Below are 24,692 nucleotides of genomic sequence, written 5' to 3' on the forward strand. Positions count from 1 at the left end.
ACCATGTGAAAGATACAGCTAACAAAAACAGGCACGTACCGTGGAAAGATAAGTCTATCCCACAGGCACGGACAGTCGTGAAGATAAAGTCTATCCCACAGTCACGGACCGTGTGAAAAAGGTCGTATCCCACAGCCAGGGACCATGTGAAAGATAAAGTCTATTCCACAGGCACGGACCCTGTGAAAGATATAGTCTATTCCCACAGCCACGGACCGTGTGAAAGATAAAGTCTATCCCACAGCCACGGACCATGTGAAAGATACAGTCTATCCCACAGGGACGTACCGTGTGAAAGATAAAGTCTATCCCACAGTCACTGACCGTGTGAAAAAGTCTATCCCACAGCCACGGACCATGTGAAAGATAAAGTCTACCCCACAGGCACGTTCCGTGTGAAAGATAAAGTCTACACCACAGACACGGACCGTGTGAAAGATAACGTCTACCCCACAGCCACGGGCCGTGTGAAAGATAAAGTCTATCCCACAGCCACGGACCGTGTGAAAGATAAAGACTACCCCACAGCCACGGACCGTGTGACAGATAGAGTCTATCCCAAAGGCACGGACCGTGTGAAAGATAGAGTCTATTCCCACAGCCATGGGCCGTGTGAAAGATAAAGTCTATCCCACAGCCACGGACCGTGTGAAAGATAAAGTCTATCCCACAGCCACGGACCGTGTGAAAGATAAAGTCTATCCCACAGGCACGGACCGGGTGAAAGATAAACTCTATCCCACAGCCACGGACCGTGTGAAAAAATCAATCCCACAGCCACGGACCGTGTGAAAGATAAAGTCTATCCCAAAGGCACGGACCGTGTGAAAGATAAAGTCTATCCCACAGGCACGGACCGTGTGAAAAAGTGTATCTCACAGGCATGGACCATGTGAAAGACAAAGTCTACCCCAAAGTCACGGACCGTGTGAAACACAAAGTCTATCCCACAGGCACGGACCGTGTGAAAGATAAAGTCTATCCCAGAGCACTGGAGCGGTGTTGAAAAATTAAAGTATATCCACAGCAAAGGAAACGTGTGAAGCGTAAGTCTACCCCAACAGGCCGACCTGTTGAAAGATGCAGCTATTCCCACGCCACGGACCGTGTGAAACATAAAGTTACTCCTACAGCCATGGGACCGTAGTGAAAGATAAAGTTACCAACAGTCACGGACCGTTGTGAAAGATTAAATTATCCAGCCATGGCCGTGTGAAGGATAAAGTCTATCCCACAGCCATGGACTGTGTGAAAAATAGAGTCTATTCCCACAGCCACGGACCGTGTGAAAGATAGATTCTGTTCCCACATCTAACGACCGTGTGAAAGATAAAGTCTACCCCACAGCCACGGATCGTGTGAAAGATAGAGTCTATCCCACAGCCACGGACCGTGTGAAAGATAGAGTCTGTTTCCACATCTAAGGACCGTGTGAAAGATAAAGTCTATCACACAGCCACGGATCATGTGAAAGGTAAAGTCTATCCCACAGGCACGGACCGTGTGAAAGATAAAGTCTATCCCACAGGGACGGACCGTGTGAAAGTACAGTCTTCCCACAGCCACGGACCGTGTGAAAAAGTCTATCCCACAGCCACGGACCATGTGAAAGATAAAGTCTATTCCCACAGCCACGGACCGTGTGAAAGAAAAAGTCTACTCCCACAGCCAAGGACCGTGTGAAAGATAAAGTCTACCCCAAAGACACGGACCGTGTGAAAGATAAAGTCTATCCCACAGCCTAGGAGCTTGTGAAAGATAAAGTCTACCCCACAGTCACGGACCGTGTGAAAGATAGAGGCTATCCCACAGCCACCGACCGTGTGAAAGATAGAGGCTAATCCACAGCCACGGACCACGTGAAAGATAGAGTCTATCCCACAGGCATGAACTGTGTGAAAGATAAAGTCTATTCCCACAGCCACGGACCGTGTGAAAGATAGAGGCTATCCCAGAGGTATGGACCTAGTGAAAGATAGAGTCTATCCCACAGCCACGGACCGTGTGAAAGATAAAGGCTATCCCACAGGCACGGACCGTGTGAAAGATAAAGTCTATTTCCACAGCCACGGACCGTGTGAAACATAAAGTCTATACCCACAGCCACGGACCGTGTGAAAGATAAAGTCTATTCCCACAGCCATGGACCGTGTGAAAGATAAAGTCTACCCCACAGCAACGGGCCGGGTGAAAGATTAAGTCTACCCCACAGGCACAGGCCGTGTGAAAGATAAAGTCTATGCCACAGGCACGGCCGTGTAAAAGAGAAAGTCTACCTCACAGCCATGGACCGTGTGAAAGACAGAGTCTATTCCCACATCCACGGACCGTGTGAAAGATAGAGGCTATCCCACAGCCACGGACCGTGTGAAAGATATAGTCTTTCCCACAGGCACGGACCATGTGAAAGATAAAGTCTACCGGACAGCCATGGACCGTGCAAATGATAAAGTCTAATCCACAGCCACGGGCCGTGTGAAAGAGAAAGTCTACCTCACAGCCACGGGCCGTGTGAAAGACAAAGTCTACTGCACAGCCACGGACCGTGTTAAAGATAAAGTCCACTTCACACCCACGGGCCGTGTGAAAGATAAAGTCTATCCCACAGCCACGGACCATGTGAAAGATAAAGTCTATCCCACAGCCACGGACCGTGTGAAAGATAAAGTCTACCCCACAGCAACGGATCATGTGAAAGAGAAAGTCTATTCCCAGAGCCACGGACCTTGTGAAACATAAAGTCTGCCCCACAGCCACGGACCGTGTGAAAGATAGAGTTGGTTCCCACATCTAACGACCGTGTGAAAGATAACGTCTATCCCACAGGCACGGACCATGTGAAAAAGTCTATCCCACAGCCACGGACCGTGTGAAAGATAAAGTCTATTCCACAGGCATGGACCGTGTGAAAGATAAAGTCTATCCCACAGCCACGGACTGTGTGAAAAAGTCTATCCCATTGCCATGGACCGTGTGAAAGATAAAGTCTATCCCACAGGCACGGACCATGTGAAAGATAAAGTCTATCCCACAGGCACAGACCATGTGAAGATAAAGTCTATCCCACAGCCACGGACCGTGTGAAAGATACAGTCTATCCCACAGGCACGGACCGTGTGAAAGATACAGTCTATCGCACAGCCACGGGGCGTGTGAAAGATAAAGTCTACCCCGCAGCCACGGACCGTGTGAAAGATAAAGTGTACCCCACAGCCAGGGACCGTGTGAAAAATACAGTCTATTCCCACAGCCAATGACCATGTGCAAGATAGAGTCTATCCGACAGCCAAGGACAGTGTGAAAGATAAAGTCAACCCCACAGCCACGGACCGTGAGTCAGATAAAGTCTACTCCACAGACACGGACCGTGTGAATGATAAAGTCTATCAAACAGCCACGGACCGTGTGAAAGATAAAGTTTACCCCACAGCCACGGACCATGTGAAAGATAAAGTCTATCCCACAGGCATGGACCATGAGAAAGATAAAGTCTATCCCACAGCCACGGACCGTGTGAATGATAAAGTGTATCAAACACCCCGGACCTTGTGAAAGATAAAGGTTACCCCACAGCCACGGACCGTGTGAAAGATAAAGTCTACCCCACAGGCACGGGCCGTGTGAAAGATAAAGTCTATCCCACAGACACGGACGTGTGAAAGATAAAGTCTGCCCCACAGCAACGGACCCTGTGAAAGATGAAGTCTATCCCACAGGCACGGACCGTGTGAAAGATAAAGTCTATCCCACAGGCATGGACCATGTGAAAGATAAAGTCTACCCCAAAGCCACGGACCGTGTGAAGGATAAAGACTATCCCACAGCCACACACCGTGTGAAACATAAAGTCTATCCCAGAGCCACGTAGCGTCTGAAAGATAAAGTCTATCCCACAGCCGCGGACCGTGTGAAAGATAAAGTCTACCCCACAGGCACGGACCGTGTGAAAGATGTAGGCTATTCCCACAGCCATGGAACGTGTGAAACATAAAGTCTATTCCCACAGCCATGGACCGTGTGAAAGATAAAGTCTACTCCAACAGCCACGGACCGTGTGAAAGATAAAGTCTATCCCAGAGCCACAGAGTGTGTGAAAGATAGAGGCTATCCCACAGCCACGGACCATGTGAAAGATAGAGTCTATCCGACAGGCATGGACCGTGTGAAAGATAAAGTCTATACCCACAGCCATGGACCGTGTGAAAGATAGAGTCTATCCCACAGGCACGGACCATGTGAAAGATAGAGTCTATCCCACAGCCACGGACCGTGTGAAAGATAAAGTCTATCCCAAAGGCACGGACCGTGTGAAAGATAAAGTCTACCCCACAGCCGCGGACAGTGTGAATGATAGAGTCTGTTCCCACAGCCACGGACCGTGTGAAAGATAAAGTCTGCCCCACAGTCACGTACCGTGTGAAAGATAAAGTCTATCCCACAGCCAAGGACCGTGTGCAAGATGAAGTCTACCCCGCAGCCACGGACCGTGTGATAGATAAAGTCTATTCCACAGGCACGGACAGTGTTAAAGATAGAGTCTATTCCGAGAGCCAACCACGGTGTGGAAGATAAAGTCTATCCCACAGCCACAGGCCGTGTGAAAGATAGAGTCTATAACACAGCCACGGACCGTGTGAAAAAGTCTATCCCACAGCCACGGACCATGTGAAAGATAGAGTCTATCCCACAGGCACGGACTGTGTGAAAGATAAAGTATATCCCACAGGCACGAACCGTGTGAAAAAGTCTATCCCACAGGCACGGACCGTGTGAAAGATAAAGTCTACCCCACAGCCAAGGACCGTGTGAAAAGAATAAGTCTACCTCACAAGCCACGGACCATGTGGAAGATAAACAGTTTACCCCACAGCCATGTGTGAAAGATAGAGTTTATTCCCAGAGCCACGGACCGGTGAAAGATAGAGTCACACACAGGCACTGCTGTGTGCAAAGAATTAATAGTCTATCCCACAGGCAACTACATGTGAAGATAAAGTCATCCCACAGGCACGGGGGGGGGGGGGGGAAAAACCCGTGTGAAGGATAAAGTCTATCCCACAGCCACGGACCATGTGAAAGATAGAGTCTATCCCACAGCCACGGACCGTGTGAAAGATAAAGTCGATCCCAAAGGCACGGACCGTGTGAAAGATAAAGTCTACCCCACAGCCGCGGACAGTGTGAATGATAGAGTCTGTTCCCACAGCCACGGACCGTGTGAAAGATAAAGTCTGCCCCACAGCCACGCACCGTGTGAAAGATAAAGTCTATCCCACAGCAACGGACCTTTTGCAAGATGAAGTCTACCCCGCAGCCACGGACCGTGTGATAGATAAAGTCTATTCCACAGGCACGGACAGTGTTAAAGATAGAGTCTATTCCCAGAGCCAACCACGGTGTGAAAGATAAAGTCTATCACACAGCCACAGGCTGTGTGAAAGATAAAGTCTATAACACAGCCACGGACCCTGTGAAAAAGTCTATCCCACAGCCACGGACCATGTGAAAGATAAAGTCTATCCCACAGGCACGGACTGTGTGAAAGATAAAGTATATCCCACAGGCACGAACCGTGTGAAAAAGTCTATCCCACAGGCACGGACCGTGTGAAAGATAAAGTCTACCCCACAGCCACGGACCGTGTGAAAAATAAAGTGTATCCCACAGGCATGGACAGTTTGATTGATACAGTCTGTTCCCACAGCCATGGACCGTGTGAAAGATTAAGTCTACCCCACAGCTACGGACCGTGTGAAAGGTAAAGTCTACCCCACAGCCACGGACCGTGTGAAAGGTAAAGTCTACCCCACAGCCACGGACATTGTGAAAGGTAAAGTCTACCCCACAGCCACGGACCGTGTGAAAGATAAAGTCTACCCCACAGCCACGGACCGTGTGAAAGATAAAGTCTACCTCACATCCAAGGACCATGTGAAAGATAAAGTCTACCCCACAGCCACGGACCGTGTGAAAGATAAAGTGTACCTCGCAGCAACGGGCCGTGTGAAAGATAAAGTGTACCCCACAGCCACGGACCGTGTGAAAGATAAATTCTACCCCACAGTCAGGGACCGTGTGAAAGATACAGTCTATTCCCACAGCCACAGACCATGTGCAAGATAGAGTCTATCCCTCAGGCACGGACCGTGTGAAAGATAAAGTCTACCCCACAGCCACGGACAGTGTGAATGATAGAGTCTGTTACCAAAGCCACGGACCGTGTGAAAGATTAAGTCTACACCACAGCCAAGGACCATGTGAAAGATAAAGTCTATCCCACTGGAACGGACCGTGCGAAAGAAAAAGACTATTTCCAGAGCCACGGACCGTGTGAAACATAAAGTCTATTCCTACATCCACGGACCATGTGAAAGATAAAGTCTACTCACACAGCCACGGACCATGTGAAAGATAGAGTCTATTCCCACAGCCACGGACTGTGTGAAAGATAGGGGCTATCCAACAGCCACGGACCATGTGAAAGACAGAGTCTATCCCACAGGCATGGACTCTGTGAAAGATAAAGTCTATTCACACAGCCACGGACCGTGTGAAAGATAAAGTCTAACACACAGCCATGGACCGTGTGAAAGATAGAGTCTATTCCCACAGCGACAGACCATTGCAAGATAAAGTCTATCCCTCAGGCACGGACCGTGTGAAAGATAAAGTCTACCCCACAGGCACGGACCGTGTGAAAGATGAAGTCTATTCCCAGAGCCACGGACAGTGTGAAATATAAAGTCTATTCCCACAGCCACAGACCGTGTGAAAGATAAAGTCTACTACCACAGCAACAGACCGTGTGAAAAATAAAGTCTACCCCACAGCCAAGGACCGTGTGAAAGATAAAGTCTATGCCACAGCCATGGACCGTATGAAAGATAGGGTCTATTCCAACAGCCACAGACTTGTGAAAAATAGAGGCTATCCCACAGCCATGGACCATGTAAAAGATAAAGTCTACCCCACAGCCACGGACCACGTGAAAGATAAAGTCTATCCCACAGCCACGGACCATGTGAAAGATAAAGTCTACCCCACAGCCACGGACCATGTGAAAGATAAAGTCTCTTCACAGAGCCACGGACCTTGTGAAACATAAAGTCTATTCCCACAGACATGGACCGTATAAACGATAAAGTCTACTCCCACAACCTGGGACCGTGTGAAAGATAAAGTCTACCCCACAGACACGGACCGTGTGAAAGTTAAAGTCTATCCCACAGGCACGGACCATGTGAAAGATAAAGTCTACCCAACAGCCACGGACCGTGTGACAGATAAAGTCTATTCCACAGGCACGGACCCTGTGAAAGATAGAGTCTATTCCCACAGCCATGGACCGTGTGAAAGATAACGTCTATCCCACAACCACGGACCGTGTGAAAGGTAAAGTCTGTCCTAGAGGCACGGACCGTGTGAAAGATAAAGTCTATCCCACAGGCACATACCTTGTGAAAGATAAAGTCTATCCCACAACCACGGACCGGGTGAAAGGTAAAGTCTGTCCTAGAGCCACGGACCGTGTGAAAGATAAAATCTATCCAACAGCCATATACCGTGTGAAAGATAAAGTCTACCCCACAGCCATGGACCATGTGAAAGATAAAGTCTACCCGACAGCCATGGACCGTGTGAAAGACAGAGTCTAATCCCACAGCCACGGACCATGTGAAAGATAGAGTCTATCCCACAGCCAAGGACCGGGTGAATGATAGAGTCTATCCCTCAGGCACGGACCATGTGAAAGATAAAGTTTATCCCACAGGCACGGACCGTGTGAAAGATAAATTCTATCCCACAGGCACGGACCGTGTGAAAGACAAAGTCTGTCCTAGAGGCACGGACCATGTGAAAGGTAAAGTTTACCCCACAGCCACGGACCGTGTGAAAGATAAAGACTACCCCACAGGCACGTACCGTTTGAAAGATAGTCTATCCCACAACCACGGACCTTGTGAAAAAGTATATCCCACAGGCACGGACCGTGTGAAAGACAAAGTCTGTCCTAGAGGCACGGACCATGTGAAAGATAAAGTTTACCCTCCAGCCACAGACCGTGTGAAAGATAAAGTCTACCCCGCAGCAACGGGCCGAGTGAAAGACAAAGTCTATCCCATAGGCACGGACCGTGTGAAAGATAAAGTCTATCCCACAGGAACGGGCCATATGAAAGATAAAGTCTACTCCACAGCCACGGGCCGTGTGAAAGATAAACTCTATCCAACAGGCATGGGCCATGTGAAAGATAAAGTCTACCCCATTGCCACGGGCCATTTGAAAGATAAAGTCAACCCCCCAGCCACGGACCGTGTGAAAGATAAAGTCTATCCCACAGCCACGGACCGTGTGAAAGATGAAATCTATCCCGCAGCCACATACCGTGTGAAAGATAAAGTCTACCTCACAGCCACGGACCATGTGAAAGATAAAGTTTACCCCACAGCCATGGACCGTGTGAAAGATAGAGTCTAATTCCACAGCAACGGACCATGTGAAAGATAGAGTCTATCCCACAGGCACGGACCATGTGAAAGATAGAGTCTATCCCACAGGCACGGACCATGTGAATGATAAAGTCTACCCCACAGCCACGGACCATGTGAAAGATAAAGTCTACCCCACAGCCATGGACCGTGTTGAAAGGATAGAGTCTAATCCCACAGCCACGGACCGTGTGAAAGATAGAGTCTATCCCACCACCAGTGGACCGTGTGAAAGTAAAGTCTACCCCACTACCACGGACCATGTGAAAGATAAAGTCTACCCCACAGCCACGGACCGTGTGAAAGATAGAGTCTATCCTACAGGCACGGACCGTGTGAATGATAAAGTCTATCCCACAGGCACGGACTGTGAGAAAGATAAACTCTATTCCCAGAGCCACGGCCCGTGTGAAAGATAAAGTCTATCCCACAGCCACGGACCGTGTGAAAGATAAAGTTTATCCCACAGGCACGGACCGTGTGAAAGATAGAGTCTATTCCCACAGCGACAGACCATGTGCAAGATAGAGTCTATCCCACAGGCACGGACCATGTGAAAGATAAAGTCTACCCCACAGGCACGGACCGTGTGAAACATAAATTCTATTCCCAAGCCACGGACCGTGTGAAAGATAAAGTCTACTACCACAGCCACGAACCGTGTGAAAAATAAAGTCTACCCCACAGCCACGGACCGTGTGAAAGATAAAGTCTATCCCACAGCCATGGACCCTGTGAAAGATAGAGTCTATTCCCACAGCCACGGACTGTGTGAATGATAGAGGCTATCTCATAGCCACGGGCCATGTGAAAAATAAAGTCTACCCCACAGCCACGGACCATGTGAATGATAAAGTCTATCCCACAGCCACGGACCATGTGAAAGATAAAGTCGACCCCACAGCCACGGACCATGTGAAAGATAGAGTCTCTTCCCAGAGCCACGGACCTTGTGAAACATAAAGTCTATTCCCACAGACATGGACTTTATGAACGATAAAGTCTACTTCCACAGCCTGGGACCGTGTGAAAGATAAAGTCTACCCCACAGACACGGAACGTGTGAAAGATAAAGTCTATCCCACAGGCACGGACCGTGTGAAAGATAAAGTCTACCCCACATCCACGGACCGTGTGAAAGATAAAGTTTATACGACAGGCACGGACCGTGTGAAAGATAGAGTCTATCCGACAAGCATGGAGCGTGTGAAAGATAGAGTCTATTCCCACAGCCACGGACCGTGTGAAAGATAAAGTCTATCCCACAGCAACGGACCATGTGAAAGATAAAGTCTATGCCACAGTCACGGACCGTGTGAAAGATAAAGTCTATGCCACAGGAACGGACCGTGTGAAAGATAAAGTCTATCCCACATGCACGGACCGTGTGAAAAAGTCTATCCCACAGCCACGGACCGTGTGATAGATAAAGTCTATTCCACAGGCATGGACCGTGTGAAAGATAAAGTCTATCCCAGAGGCACGGGCCGTGTGAAAAAGTCTATCCCACAGGCACGGACCGTGTGAAAGATAAAGTCTGGCCTAGAGGCACGGACCATGTGAAAGATAAAGTCTATTCCACAGGCACGTACCGTGTGAAAGATGAAATCTATCCCACAGCCACAGACCGTGTGAAAGATACAGTCTATCGCACAGCCACGGACCATGTGAAAGATGAATTCTATTCCCAGAGTCACGGACCTTGTGAAACAAAAAGTCTATTCCCACAGCCACGGACCGTGTGAAACATAAAGACTACTCCCACAGCCACGGATCATGTGAAAGATAAAGTCTACCCCACAGCCAAGGACCGTGTGAAAAAGTCTATCCCACAGGCACGGACCGTGTGAAAGATAAAGTCTATCCCACAGCCACGGACCGTGTGAAAGATAAAGTCTACCCTGAAGCCACGGGCCGTGTGAAAGACAAAGTCTATCCCATAGGCACGGACCGTGTGAAAGATAAAGTCTATCCTACAGGAACGGGCCATATGAAAGAAATGTCTACCCCACAGCCACGGGCCGTGTGAAAGATAAAGTCTACCCCACAGGCACGGGCCGTGTGAAAGATAAAGTCTACCCCACTGCCACAGGCCGTGTGAAAGATAGAGTCTATCCCACAGCCACGGACCATGTAAACAATGAAGTCTATCCAACAGCCTCGGACCGTGTGAAACATAAAGTCTATTCCCACAGCCATGGACCGTGTGAAAGAAAAACTCTATTACCTAGCAACGTACCGTGTGAAAGATAAAGTCTACCCCACAGGCACGGACCGTGTGAAAGATAAAGTCTATTCCACAGCAACGGATCGTGTGAAAAAGTCTATCCCACAGCCACGGACCGTGTGAAACATAAAGTCTATCCCACAGGCACGGACCGTGTGAAACATAAAGTCTATTCCACAGGCACGGACCATGTGAAAAAGTCTATCCCTCAGGCGTGGACCGTGTGAAAGATAAAGTCTATCCCACAGGCACGGACCGTGTGAAAGATAAAGTCTATCCCACAGGCACGGACAGTGTGAAAGATAAAGTCTACCCCACAGGCACGGACAGTTTGAAAGATAGAGTCTGTTCCCACAGCCATGGACCGTGTGAAAGATAAAGTCTACCCCACAGCCACTGACCGTGTGAAAGATAAAATCTATCCCAAAGCCACATACCGTGTGAAAGATAAAATCTATCCCAAAGCCACATACCGTGTGAAAGATACAGTCTACCCCACAGCCACAGACCATGTGAAATATAAAGTCTAACCCACAGCCATGGTCCGTGTGAAAGATAGAGTCTAATCCCACAGCCACGGACCATGTGAAAGATAGAGTCTATCCCACAGCCACGGACCGAGTGAAAGATAGAGTCTATCCCACAGGCACGGAATATGTGAAAGATAAAGTCTATCCCACAGGCACGGACCGTGTGAAAGTTAAAGTCTATCCCACAGGCTCGGACCGTGTGAAAGATAAAGTCTACCCCATAGGCACGGACCGTGTGCAACATAAAGTCTATCCCACAGGAACGGGCCGTATGAAAGATAAAGTCTGCCCCACAGCCACGTGCCGTGTGAAAGATAAAGTCTACCCCATGGGCACGGGCCGTGTGAAAGATAAAGTCTACCCCACTGCCACGGGCCGTGTGAAAGATAAAGTCTACCCCCGAGCCATGGACCGTGTGATAGATAAAATCTATCCCACAGCCACATACCGTGTGAAAGATAAAGTCTAACCCACAGCCACGGACCATGTGAAAGATAAAGTCTATCCCAAAGCCACGGACCGTGTGAAAGATAAAGTCTATCCCAGAGCCACGGAGCGTGTGAAAGATAGAGGCTATCCCACAGCCACGGACCATGTGAAAGATAGAGTCTATCCGACAGGCATGGACCCTGTGAAAGATAAAGTCTATTTCCACAGCCATGGACCGTGTGAAAGATAGAGTCTATCCCACAGGCACGGACCATGTGAAAGATAGAGTCTATCCCACAGCCACGGACCATGTGAAAGATAAAGTCTATCCCAAAGGCACGGACCGTGTGAAAGATAAAGTCTACCCCACAGCCGCGGACAGTGTGAATGATAGAGTCTGTTCCCACAGCCACGGACCGTGTGAAAGATAAAGTCTGCCCCACAGCCACGCACCGTGTGAAAGATAAAGTCTATCCCACAGCCACGTATCGTGTGCAAGATTAAGTCTATCCCGCAGCCACGGACCGTGTGATAGATAAAGTCTATTCCACAGGCACGGACAGTGTTAAAGATAGAGTCTATTCCCAGAGCCAACCACGGTGTGAAAGATAAAGTCTATCCCACAGCCACAGGCCGTGTGAAAGATAAAGTCTATAACACAGCCACGGACCGTGTGAAAAAGTCTATCCCACAGCCACGGACCATGTGAAAGATAAAGTCTATCCCATAGGCACGGACTGTGTGAAAGATAAAATATATCCCACAGGCACGAACCGTGTGAAAAAGTCTATCCCACAGGCACGGACCGTGTGAAAGATAAAGTCTACCCCACAGCCAAGGACCGTGTGAAAAATAAAGTGTATCCCACAGGCACGGACAGTGTGAATGATACAGTCTGTTCCCACAGCCATGGACCGTGTGAAAGATTAAGTCTACCCCACAGCTACGGACCGTGTGAAAGGTAAAGTATACCCCACAGCCACGGACCATGTGAAAGGTAAAGTCTACCCCACAGCCACGGACCGTGTGAAAGGTAAAGTCTACCACACAGCCACGGACCGTGTGAAAGATAAAGTCTACCCCACAGCCACGGACCGTGTGAAAGATAAAGTCTACCTCACATCCAAGGACCGTGTGAAAGATAAAGTCTACCCCACAGCCACGGACCGCGTGAAAGATAAAGTGTACCTCGCAGCAACGAGCCGTGTGAAAGATAAAGTGTACCCCACAGCCACGGACCGTGTGAAAGATAAAGTCTACCCCACAGCCAGGGACCGTGTGAAAGATACAGTCTATTCCCACAGCCACAGACCATGTGCAAGATAGAGTCTATCCCTCAGGCACGGACCGTGTGAAAGATAAAGTCTACCCCACAGCCACGGACAGTGTGAATGATAGAGTCTGTTACCACAGCCACGGACCGTGTGAAAGATTAAGTCTACCCCACAGCCACGGACCATGTGAAAGATAAAGTCTATCCCACAGGAACGGACCGTGCGAAAGAAAAAGACTATTTCTAGAGCCACGGACCGTGTGAAACATAAAGTCTATTCCTACATCCACGGACCATGTGAAAGATAAAGTCTACTCACATAGCCACGGACCATGTGAAAGATAGAGTCTATTCCCACAGCCACGGACCGTGTGAAAGATAGGGGCTATCCCACAGCCACGGACCATGTGAAAGACAGAGTCTATCCCACAGGCATGGACTCTGTGAAAGATAAAGTCTATTCACACAGCCACGGACCGTGTGAAAGATAAAGTCTAACACACAGCCATTGACTGTGTGAAAGATAGGGTCTATTCCCACAGCGACAGACCATGTGCAAGATAAAGTCTATCCCTCAGGCACGGACCGTGTGAAAGATAAAGTCTACCCCACAGGCACGGACCGTGTGAAAGATGAAGTCTATTCCCAGAGCCACGGACAGTGTGAAATATAAAGTCTATTCCCACAGCCACGGACCGTGTGAAAGATAAAGTCTACTACCACAGCAACGGACCGTGTGAAAAATAAAGTCTACCCCACAGCCAAGGACCGTGTGAAAGATAAAGTCTATGCCACAGCCATGGACCGTATGAAAGATACAGTCTATTCCCACAGCCACGGACTGGGTGAAAGATAGAGGCTATCCCACAGCCATGGACTATGTAAAAGATAAAGTCTACCCCACAGCCACGGACCATGTGAAAGATAAAGTCTACCCCACAGCCACGGACCATGTGAAAGATAAAGACTCTTCACAGAGCCACGGACCTTGTGAAACATAAAGTCTATTCCCACAGACATGGACCGTATAAACGATAAAGTCTACTCCCAAAACCTGGGACCGTGTGAAAGATAAAGTCTACCCCACAGACACGGACCGTGTGAAAGTTAAAGTCTATCCCACAGACACGGACCGTGTGAAAGATAAAGTCTATCCCACAGGCACGGACCGTGTGAAAGATAAAGTCTACCCAACAGCCACGGACCGTGTGAAAGATAAAGTCTATTCCACAGGCACGGACCCTGTGAAAGATAGAGTCTATTCCCTCAGCCATGGACCGTGTGAAAGATAAAGTCTATCCCACAACCACGGACCGTGTAAAAGGTAAAGTCTGTCCTAGAGGCACGGACCATGTGAAAGATAAAGTCTATCCCACAGGCACATAACTTGTGAAAGATAAAGTCTATCCCACAACCACGGACCGTGTGAAAGGTAAAGTCTGTCCTAGAGGCACGGACTGTGTGAAAGATAAAATCTATCCCACAGCCATATACCGTGTGAAAGATAAAGTCTACCCCACAGCCATGGACCATGTGAAAGATAAAGTCTACCCGACAGCCATGGACCGTGTGAAAGACAGAGTCTAATCCCACAGCCACGGACCATGTGAAAGATAGAGTCTATCCCACAGCCACGGACCGGGTGAATGATAGAGTCTATCCCTCAGGCACGGACCATGTGAAAGATAAAGTTTATCCCACAGGCACGGACCGTGTGAAAGATAAATTCTATCCCACAGGCACGGACTGTGTGAAAGACAAAGTCTGTCCTAGAGGCACGGACCATGTGAAAGATAAAGTTTACCCCACAGCCACGGACCGTGTGAAAGATAAAGACTACCCCACAGGCACGTACCGTTTGAAAGATAGTCTATCCCACAACCACGGACCTTGTGAAAAAGTATATCCCACAGGCACGGACCGTGTGAAAGACAAAGTCTGTCCTAGAGGCACGGACCATGTGAAAGATAAAGTTTACCCCCCAGCCACAGACCGTGTGAAAGATAAAGTCTACCCCGCAGCCACGGGCCGAGTGAAAGACAAAGTCTATCCCATAGGCACGGACCGTGTGAAAGATAAAGTCTATCCCACAGGAACGGGCCATATGAAAGATAAAGTCTACTCCACAGCCACGGGCCGTGTGAAAGATAAACTCTATCCAACAGGCATGGGCCGTGTGAAAGATAAAGTCTACCCCATTGCCACGGGCCATTTGAAAGATAAAGTCTACCCCCCAGCCACGGACCGTGTGAAAGATAAAGTCTATCCCACAGCCACGGACCGTGTGAAAGATGAAATCTATCCCACAGCCACATACCGTGTGAAAGATAAAGTCTACCTCACAGCCACGGACCATGTGAAAGATAAAGTTACCCCACAGCCATGGACCGTGTGAAAGATAAGAGTCTATCCCAGCAGGCATGGACCATGTTGAATGATAAAGCTATCCACAGGCACGACTGTGAACGAAAGAATAAACTCTATTCCAGAAGCCACGGACCGGTGGAAAGATAAAGTCTATCCCACAGCCACGGACCGTGTGAAAGATAAAGTTTATCCCACAGGCACGGACCGTGTGAAAGATAGAGTCTATTCCCACAGCGACAGATCATGTGCAAGATAGAGTCTAACCCACAGGCACGGACCATGTGAAAGATAAAGTCTACCCCACAGGCACGGACCGTGTGAAACATAAAGTCTATTCCCAAGCCACGGACCGTGTGAAAGATAAAGTCTACTACCACAGCCACGGACCGTGTGAAAAATAAAGTCTACCCCACAGCCACGGACCGTGTGAAAGATAAAGTCTATCCCACAGCCATGGACCCTGTGAAAGATAGAGTCTATTCCCATAGACACGGACTGTGTGAATGATAGAGGCTATCCCATAGCCACGGGCCATGTGAAAGATAAAGTCTACCCCACAGCCACGGACCATGTGAAAGATAAAGTCTATCCCACAGGAACGGACCGTGCGAAAGAAAAAGACTATTTCCAGAGCCACGGACCGTGTGAAACATAAAGTCTATTCCTACATCCACGGACCGTGTGAAAGATGAAGTCTACCCAACAGCCACGGACCGTGTGACAGATAAAGTCTATTCCACAGGCACGGACCCTGTGAAAGATAGAGTCTATTCCCACAGCCATGGACCGTGTGAAAGATAAAGTCTATCCCACAACCAGGGACCGTGTGAAAGGTAAAGTCTGTCCTAGAGGCACGGACCGTGTGAAAGATAAAGTCTATCCCACAGGCACATACCTTGTGAAAGATAAAGTCTATCCCACAACCACGGACCGTGTGAAAGGTAAAGTCTGTCCTAGAGCCACGGACCGTGTGAAAGATAAAATCTATCCCACAGCCATATACCGTGTGAAAGATAAAGTCTACCCCACAGCCATGGACCATGTGAAAGATAAAGTCTACCCGACAGCCATGGACCGTGTGAAAGACAGAGTCTAATCCCACAGCCACGGACCATGTGAAAGATAGAGTTTATCCCACAGCCACGGACCGGGTGAATGATAGAGTCTATCCCTCAGGCACGGACCATGTGAAAGATAAAGTCTATCCCACAGGCACAAACCGTGTGAAAGATAATGTCTATCCCACAGGCACGGACCGTGTGAAAGACAAAGTCTGTCCTAGAGGCACGGACCATGTGAAAGATAAAGTTTACCCCACAGCCACGGACCGTGTGAAAGATAAAGACTACCCCACAGGCACGTACCGTTTGAAAGATAGTCTATCCCACAACCACGGACTTTGTGAAAAAGTCTATCCCACAGGCACGGACCGTGTGAAAGACAAAGTCTGTCCTAGAGGCACGGACCATGTGAAAGATAAAGTTTACCCCCCAGCCACAGACCGTGTGAAAGATAAAGTCTACCCCGCAGCCACGGGCCGAGTGAAAGACAAAGTCTATCCCATAGGAACGGACCGTGTGAAAGATAAAGTCTATCCCACAGGAACGGGCCATATGAAAGATAAAGTCTACTCCACAGCCACGGGCCGTGTGAAAGATAAACTCTATCGAACAGGCATGGGCCGTGTGAAAGATAAAGTCTACCCCATTTCCACGGGCCATTTGAAAGATAAAGTCTACCCCCCAACCACGGACCGTGTGAAAGATAAAGTCTATCCCACAGCCACGGACCGTGTGAAAGATGAAATCTATCCCACAGCCACATATCGTGTGAAAGATAAAGTCTACCTCACAGCCACGGACCATGTGAAAGATAAAGTTTATCCCACAGCCATGGACCGTGTGAAAGATAGACTCTAATCCCACAGCAACGGACCATGTGAAAGATAGAGTCTATCCCACAGGCACGGACCATGTGAAAGATAGAGTCTATTCCACAGGCACGGACCATGTGAATGATAAAGTCTACCCCACAGCCACGGACCATGTGAAAGATAAAGTCTACCCCACAGCCATGGACCGTGTGAAAGATAGAGTCTAATCCCCACAGCCACACGGACCGTGTGAAGAAGATAGAGCCATGGACCGGTGAAGATCCCACAGCCACGGACCATGTGAAAGATAGAGTCTAATCCCACAGCCACGGACCGGTGAAAGATAGAGTCTATCCCACAGGCACGGACCGTGTGAATGATAAAGTCTATCCCACAGGCACGGACTGTGAGAAAGATAAACTCTATTCCCAGAGCCACGGACCGTGTGAAAGATAAAGTCTATCCCACAGCCACGGACCGTGTGAAAGATAAAGTTTATCCCACAGGCACGGACCGTGTGAAAGATAGAGTCTGTTCCCACAGCGACAGACCATGTGCAAGATAGAGTCTATCCCACAGGCACGGACCATGTGAAAGATAAAGTCTACCCCACAGGCACGGACCGTGTGAAACATAAATTCTATTCCCAAGCCACGGACCGTGTGAAAGATAAAGTCTACTACCACAGCCACGGACCGTGTGAAAAATAAAGTCTACCCCACAGCCACGGACCGTGTGAAAGATAAAGTCTATCCCACAGCCATGGACCCTGTGAAAGATAGAGTCTATTCCCATAGCCACGGACTGTGTGAATGATAGAGGCTATCCCATAGCCACGGGCCATGTGAAAGATAAAGTCTACCCCACAGCCACGGACCATGTGAATGATAAAGTCTATCCCACAGCCACGGACCATGTGAAAGATAAAGTCGACCCCACAGCCACGGACCATGTGAAAGATAGAGTCTCTTCCCAGAGCCACGGACCTTGTGAAACATAAAGTCTATTCCCACAGACATGGACCGTATGAACGATAAAGTCTACTTCCACAGCCTGGGACCGTGTGAAAGATAAAGTCTACCCCACAGACACGGAACGTGTGAAAGATAAAGTCTATCCCACAGGCAGGACCGTGTGAAAGATAAAGTCTACCCCACATCCACGGACCGTGTGAAAGATAAAGTTTATCCGACAGGCACGGACCGTGTGAAAGATAGAGTCTATCCGACAAGCACGGAGCGTGTGAAAGATAGAGTCTATTCCCACAGCCACGGACCGTGTGAAAGATAAAGTCTATCCCACAGCAACGGACCATGTGAAAGATAAAGTCTATCCCACAGTCACCGAGCGTGTGAAAGATAAAGTCTATCCCACAGGCACGGACCGTGTGAAAAAGTCTATCCCACAGCCACGGACCGTGTGATAGATAAAGTCTATTCCACAGGCATGGACCGTGTGAAAGATAAAGTCTATCCCAGAGTCACGGGCCGTGTGAAAAAGTCTATCCCACAGGCACGGACCGTGTGAAAGATAAAGTCTGGCCTAGAGGCACGGACCATGTGAAAGATAAAGTCTATTCCACAGGCACGTACCGTGTGAAAGATGAAATCTATCCCACAGCCACAGACCGTGTGAAAGATACAGTCTATCGCACAGCCACGGACCATGTGAAAGATGAATTCTATTCCCAGAGTCACGGACCTTGTGAAACAAAAAGTCTATTCCCACAGCCACTGACCGTGTGAAACATAAAGACTACTCCCACAGCCACGGACCATGTGAAAGATAAAGTCTACCCCACAGCCAAGGACCGTGTGAAAAAGTCTATCCCACAGGCACGGACCGTGTGAAAGATAAAGTCTATCCCACAGCCACGGACCGTGTGAAAGATAAAGTCTACCCCGAAGCCACGGGCCGTGTGAAAGACAAAGTCTATCCCATAGGCACGGACCGTGTGAAACATAAAGTCTATCCTACAGGAACGGGCCATAAGAAAGAAATGTCTACCCCACAGCCACGGGCCGTGTGAAAGATAAAGTCTACCCCACAGGCACGGGCCGTGTGAAAGATAAAGTCTACCCCACTGCCACAGGCCGTGTGAAAGATAGAGTCTATCCCACAGCCACGGACCATGTAAACGATGAAGTCTATCCAACAGCCTCGGACCGTGTGAAACATAAAGTCTATTCCCACAGCCATGGACCGTGTGAAAGAAAAACTCTATTACCTAGCAACGTACCGTGTGAAAGATAAAGTCTACCCCACAGGCACGGATCGTGTGAAAGATAAAGTCTATTCCACAGCAACGGATCGTGTGAAAAAGTCTATCCCACAGCCACGGACCGTGTGAAACATAAAGTCTATCCCACAGGCACGGACCGTGTGAAAGATAAAGTCTATTCCACAGGCACGGACCATGTGAAAAAGTCTATCCCTCAGGCGTGGACCGTGTGAAAGATAAAGACTATCCCACAGGCACGGACCGTGTGAAAGATAAAGTCTACCCAACAGCCACGGACAGTGTGAACGATAAAGTCTATCCCACAGGCACGGACAGTTTGAAAGATAGAGTCTGTTCCCACAGCCATTGACCGTGTGAAAGATAAAGTCTACCCCACAGCCACTGACCGTGTGAAAGATAAATCCGTGTCTGTGGGGTAGACTTTATCTTTCACACGGGCCGCGGCTGTGGGAATAGACTTTATTTTTCACACGGTCCGTGGCTGTGGGAATACACTTTATGTTTCACACGGTCCGTGGCTGTGGGAATAGACTTTATCTTTCACACAGTCCATGGCTGTGGGATAGACTTTATCCTTCACACGGTCCGTGGCTGTGGGATAGACTTTATCTTTCACACGGTCCGTGGCTGTTGGAGTAGACTTTATCTTTCACACGGTCCATGGCTGTGGGAGTAGACTTTATGTTTCACACGGTCCGTGGCTGTGGGAATAGCCTGTATCTTTCACACGGTCCGTGCCTGTGGGGTAGACTTTATCTTTCACACGTTCCTTTGCTGTGGGATAGACTTTATTTTTCACACGCTCCGTGGCTCTGGGATAGACTTTATCTTTCACACGGTCCGTGGCTGTGGGATAGACTTTGTGTTTCACACGGTCCGTGACTTTGGGGTAGACTTTGTCTTTCACATGGTCCATGCCTGTGAGATACACTTTTTCACACGGTCCGTGCCTGTGGGATAGACTTTATCTTTCACACGGTCCGTGCCTTTGGGATAGACTTTATCTTTCACACGGTCCGTGGCTGTGGGATTGATTTTTTCACACGGTCCGTGGCTGTGGGATAGAGTTTATCTTTCACCCGGTCCGTGCCTGTGGGATAGACTTTATCTTTCACACGGTCCGTGGCTGTGGGGTAGACTTTATCTTTCACACGGTCCGTGCCTGTGGGATAGACTTTATCTTTCACACGGCCCATGGCTGTGGGAATAGACTCTATCTTTCACACGGTCTGTGCCTTTGGGATAGACTCTATCTGTCACACGGTCCGTGGCTGTGGGGTAGTCTTTATCTTTCACACGGTCCGTGGCTGTGGGATAGACTTTATCTTTCACACGGCCCGTGGCTGTGGGGTAGACGTTATCTTTCACACGGTCCGTGTCTGTGGTGTAGACTTTATCTTTCACACGGAACGTGCCTGTGGGGTAGACTTTATCTTTCACATGGTCCGTGGCTGTGGGATAGACTTTTTCACACGGTCCGTGACTGTGGGATAGACTTTATCTTTCACACGGTACGTCCCTGTGGGATAGACTGTATCTTTCACATGGTCCGTGGCTGTGGGATAGACTTTATCTTTCACACGGTCCGTGACTGTGAGAATAGACTATATCTTTCACACGGTCCGTGCCTGTGGGATAGACTTTATCTTTCACACGGTCCGTGGCTGTGGGATAGACTTTGTCACACGGTCCGTGACTGTGGGATAGACTTTATCTTTCACACTGTCCGTGCCTGTGGGATAGACTTTATCTTTCCACGGTACGTGCCTGTTTGTTAGACTGTATCTTTCACATGGTCCGTGGCTGTGGGATAGACTTTATCTTTCACACGGTCCGTGGCTGGGGGGTAGACTTTATCTTTCAAATGGCCCGTGGCAATGGGGTAGACTTTATCTTTCACACGGCCCATGCCTGTTCGATAGAGTTTATCTTTCACACGGCCCGTGGCTGTGGAGTAGACTTTATCTTTCATATGGCCCGTTCCTGTGGGATAGACTTTATCTTTCACCCGGTCCGTGCCTATGGGATAGACTTTGTCTTTCACTCGGCCCGTGGCTGCGGGGTAGACTTTATCTTTCACACGGTCTGTGGCTGGGGGGTAAACTTTATCTTTCACATGGTCCGTGCCTCTAGGACAGACTTTGTCTTTCACACGGTCCGTGCCTGTGGGATATACTTTTTCACAAGGTCCGTGGTTGTGGGATAGACTATCTTTCAAACGGTACGTGCCTGTGGGGTAGTCTTTATCTTTCACACGGTCCGTGGCTGTGGGGTAAACTTTATCTTTCACATGGTCCGTGCCTCTAGGACAGACTTTGTCTTTCACAAGGTCCGTGCCTGTGGGATAGAATTTATCTTTCACACGGTCCGTGCCTGTGGGATAAACTTTATCTTTCACATGGTCCGTGCCTGAGGGATAGACTCTATCATTCACCCGGTCCGTGGCTGTGGGATAGACTCTATCTTTCACATGGTCCGTGGCTGTGGGATTAGACTCTGTCTTTCACACGGTCCATAGCTGTCGGGTAGACTTTATCTTTCACATGGTCCATGGCTGTGGGGTAGACTTTATCTTTCACACGGTATATGGCTGTGGGATAGATTTTATCTTTCACACGGTCCGTGCCTCTAGGACAGACTTTACCTTTCACACGGTCCGTGCTTGTGGGATAGATTTTATCTTTCACAAGGTATGTGCCTGTGGGATAGACTTTATCTTTCACACGGTCCGTGCCTCTAGGACAGACTTTACCTTTCACACGGTCCGTGGTTGTGGGATAGACTTTATCTTTCACACGGTCCATGGCTGTGGGAATAGACTCTATCTTTCACAGGGTCCGTGCCTGTGGAATAGACTTTATCTTTCACACGGTCCGTGGCTGTTGGGTAGACTTTATCTTTCACACGGTCCGTGCCTGTGGGATAGACTTTATCTTTCACACGGTCCGTGTCTGTGGGATAGACTTTAACTTTCACACGGTCCGTGTCCTTGGGGTAGACTTTATCTTTCACACGGTCCCAGGTTGTGGGAGTAGACTTTATCGTTTATACGGTCCATGTCTGTGGGAATAGACTTTATGTTTCACAAGGTCCGTGGCTCTGTGAAGAGTCTTTATCTTTCACATGGTCCGTGGCTGTGGGGTAGATTTTATCTTTCACATGGTCCGTGGCTGTGGGGTAGTCTTTATCTTTTACATAGTCCATGGCTGTGGGATAGCCTCTATCTTTCACCCAGTCCGTGGCTGTGGGAATAGACTCTATCTTTCATACGGTCCATGGCTGTGGCATAGACTTTATCTTTCACACGGTCCTTGGCTGTGGGGTAGACTTTATTTTTCACACGGTCCGTTGCTGTGGTAGTAGACTTTATCTTTCACACGGTCCGTGGCTGTGGGAATAGACTTTATATTTCACACTGTCCGTGGCTCTGGGAATAGACTTCATCTTTCATACGGTCCGTGCCTGTGGGGTAGACTTTATCTTTCACATGGTCCGTGACTGAGGGATAGACTTTATCTTGCACATGGTCTGTCGCTGTGGGAATAGACTCTATCTTTCACACGGTCCATGGCTGTGTGTTAGACTTTATCTTTCACATGGTCCGTGGCTGTGTGAATAGACTTTATCTTTCACAGAGTCCATGTCTGTGGGATCGACTCTGTCTTTCACATGGTACGTGGCTGTGGAATAGCCCCTATCTTTCACACGGTCTGTGGCTGTGGGAATAGACTCTATCTTTCACATGGTCCGTGGCTGTGTGAGTAGACTTTATCTTTCACATGGTCCGTGGATGTAGGAATAGACTTTATGTTTCACACGGTCCGTGGCTCTGGAAATAGTCTTTTTCTTTCGCACGGTCCGTTCCTGTGGGATAGACTTTATCTTTCACATGGTCCGTGGCTGTGGGGTAGACTTAATCTTTCACACGGTCCGTGGCTGTGGTAACAGACTCTATCATTCACACTGTCCGTGGCTGTGGGGTAGACTTTATCTTTCACACGGTCCGTGCCTGAGGGATAGACTCTATCTTGCACATGGTGTGTGGCTGTGGGAATAGACTGTATCTTTCACACGGTCCCTGGCTGTGGGGTAGACTTTATCTTTCACACGGGCCGTGGCTGTGGGGTACACTTTATCTTTCACACGGCCCGTTGCTGCGAGGTACACTTTATCTTTCACACGGTCTGTGGCTGTGGGGTAGACTTTATCTTTCACACGGTCCTTGGATGTGAGGTAGACTTTATCTTTCACACGGTCCGTGGCTGTGGGGTAGACTTTATCTTTCACACGGTCCGTGGCTGTGGGGTAGACTTTACCTTTCACACGGTCCGTGGCTGTGGGGTAGACTTTACCTTTCACACGGTCCGTGGCTTTGGGGTAGACTTTACCTTTCACACGGTCCGTAGCTGTGGGGTAGACTTAATCTTTCACACGGTCCATGGCTGTGGGAACAGACTGTATCATTCACACTGTCCGTGCCTGTGGGATACACTTTATTTTTCACACGGTCCGTGGCTGTGGGGTAGACTTTATCTTTCACACGGTCCGTGCCTATGGGATAGACTTTTTCACACGGTTCATGCCTGTGGGATATACTTTATCTTTCACACAGTCCGTGCCTGTGGGATAGACTTTATCTTTCACATGGTCCGTGGCTGTGGGATAGACTTTTTCACTCGGTCCGTGGCTGTGTTATAGACTTTATCTTTCACACGGCCTGTGGCTGTGGGATAGACTTTATCTTTCACACCGTGGTTGGCTCTGGGAATAGACTCTATCTTTAACACTGTCCGTGCCTGTGGAATAGACTTTATCTATCACACGGTCCGTGGCTGCGGGGTAGACTTCATCTTGCAAAAGGTCCGTGGCTGTGGGATAGACTTTATCTTTCACACGGTGCGTGGCTGTGGGGCAGACTTTATCTTTCACACGGTCCGTGGCTGTGGGAACAGACTCTATCATTCACACTGTCCGTGGCTGTGGGGTAGACTTTATCTTTCACACGGTCCGTGCCTTTGAGATAGACTTTATCTTTCACACGGTCCGTGGCTGTGGGATAGACTCTATCTTTCACATGGTCTGTGCCTGTGGGATAGACTCTATCTTTCACACAGTCCATAGCTGTGGGAATAGACTTTATCTTTCACACGGTCCATGCCTGTCGGATAGACTCTATCTTTCACATGGTCCGTGGCTGTGGGATAGCCTCTATCTTTCACACGCTCCGTGGCTCTAGGATAGACTTTATCTTTCACACGGTCC

The sequence above is a fragment of the Cervus canadensis genome, chromosome 26 (genome assembly GCF_019320065.1).
Source record: "Cervus canadensis isolate Bull #8, Minnesota chromosome 26, ASM1932006v1, whole genome shotgun sequence".
Classification (NCBI taxonomy): Eukaryota; Metazoa; Chordata; class Mammalia; order Artiodactyla; family Cervidae; genus Cervus; species Cervus canadensis.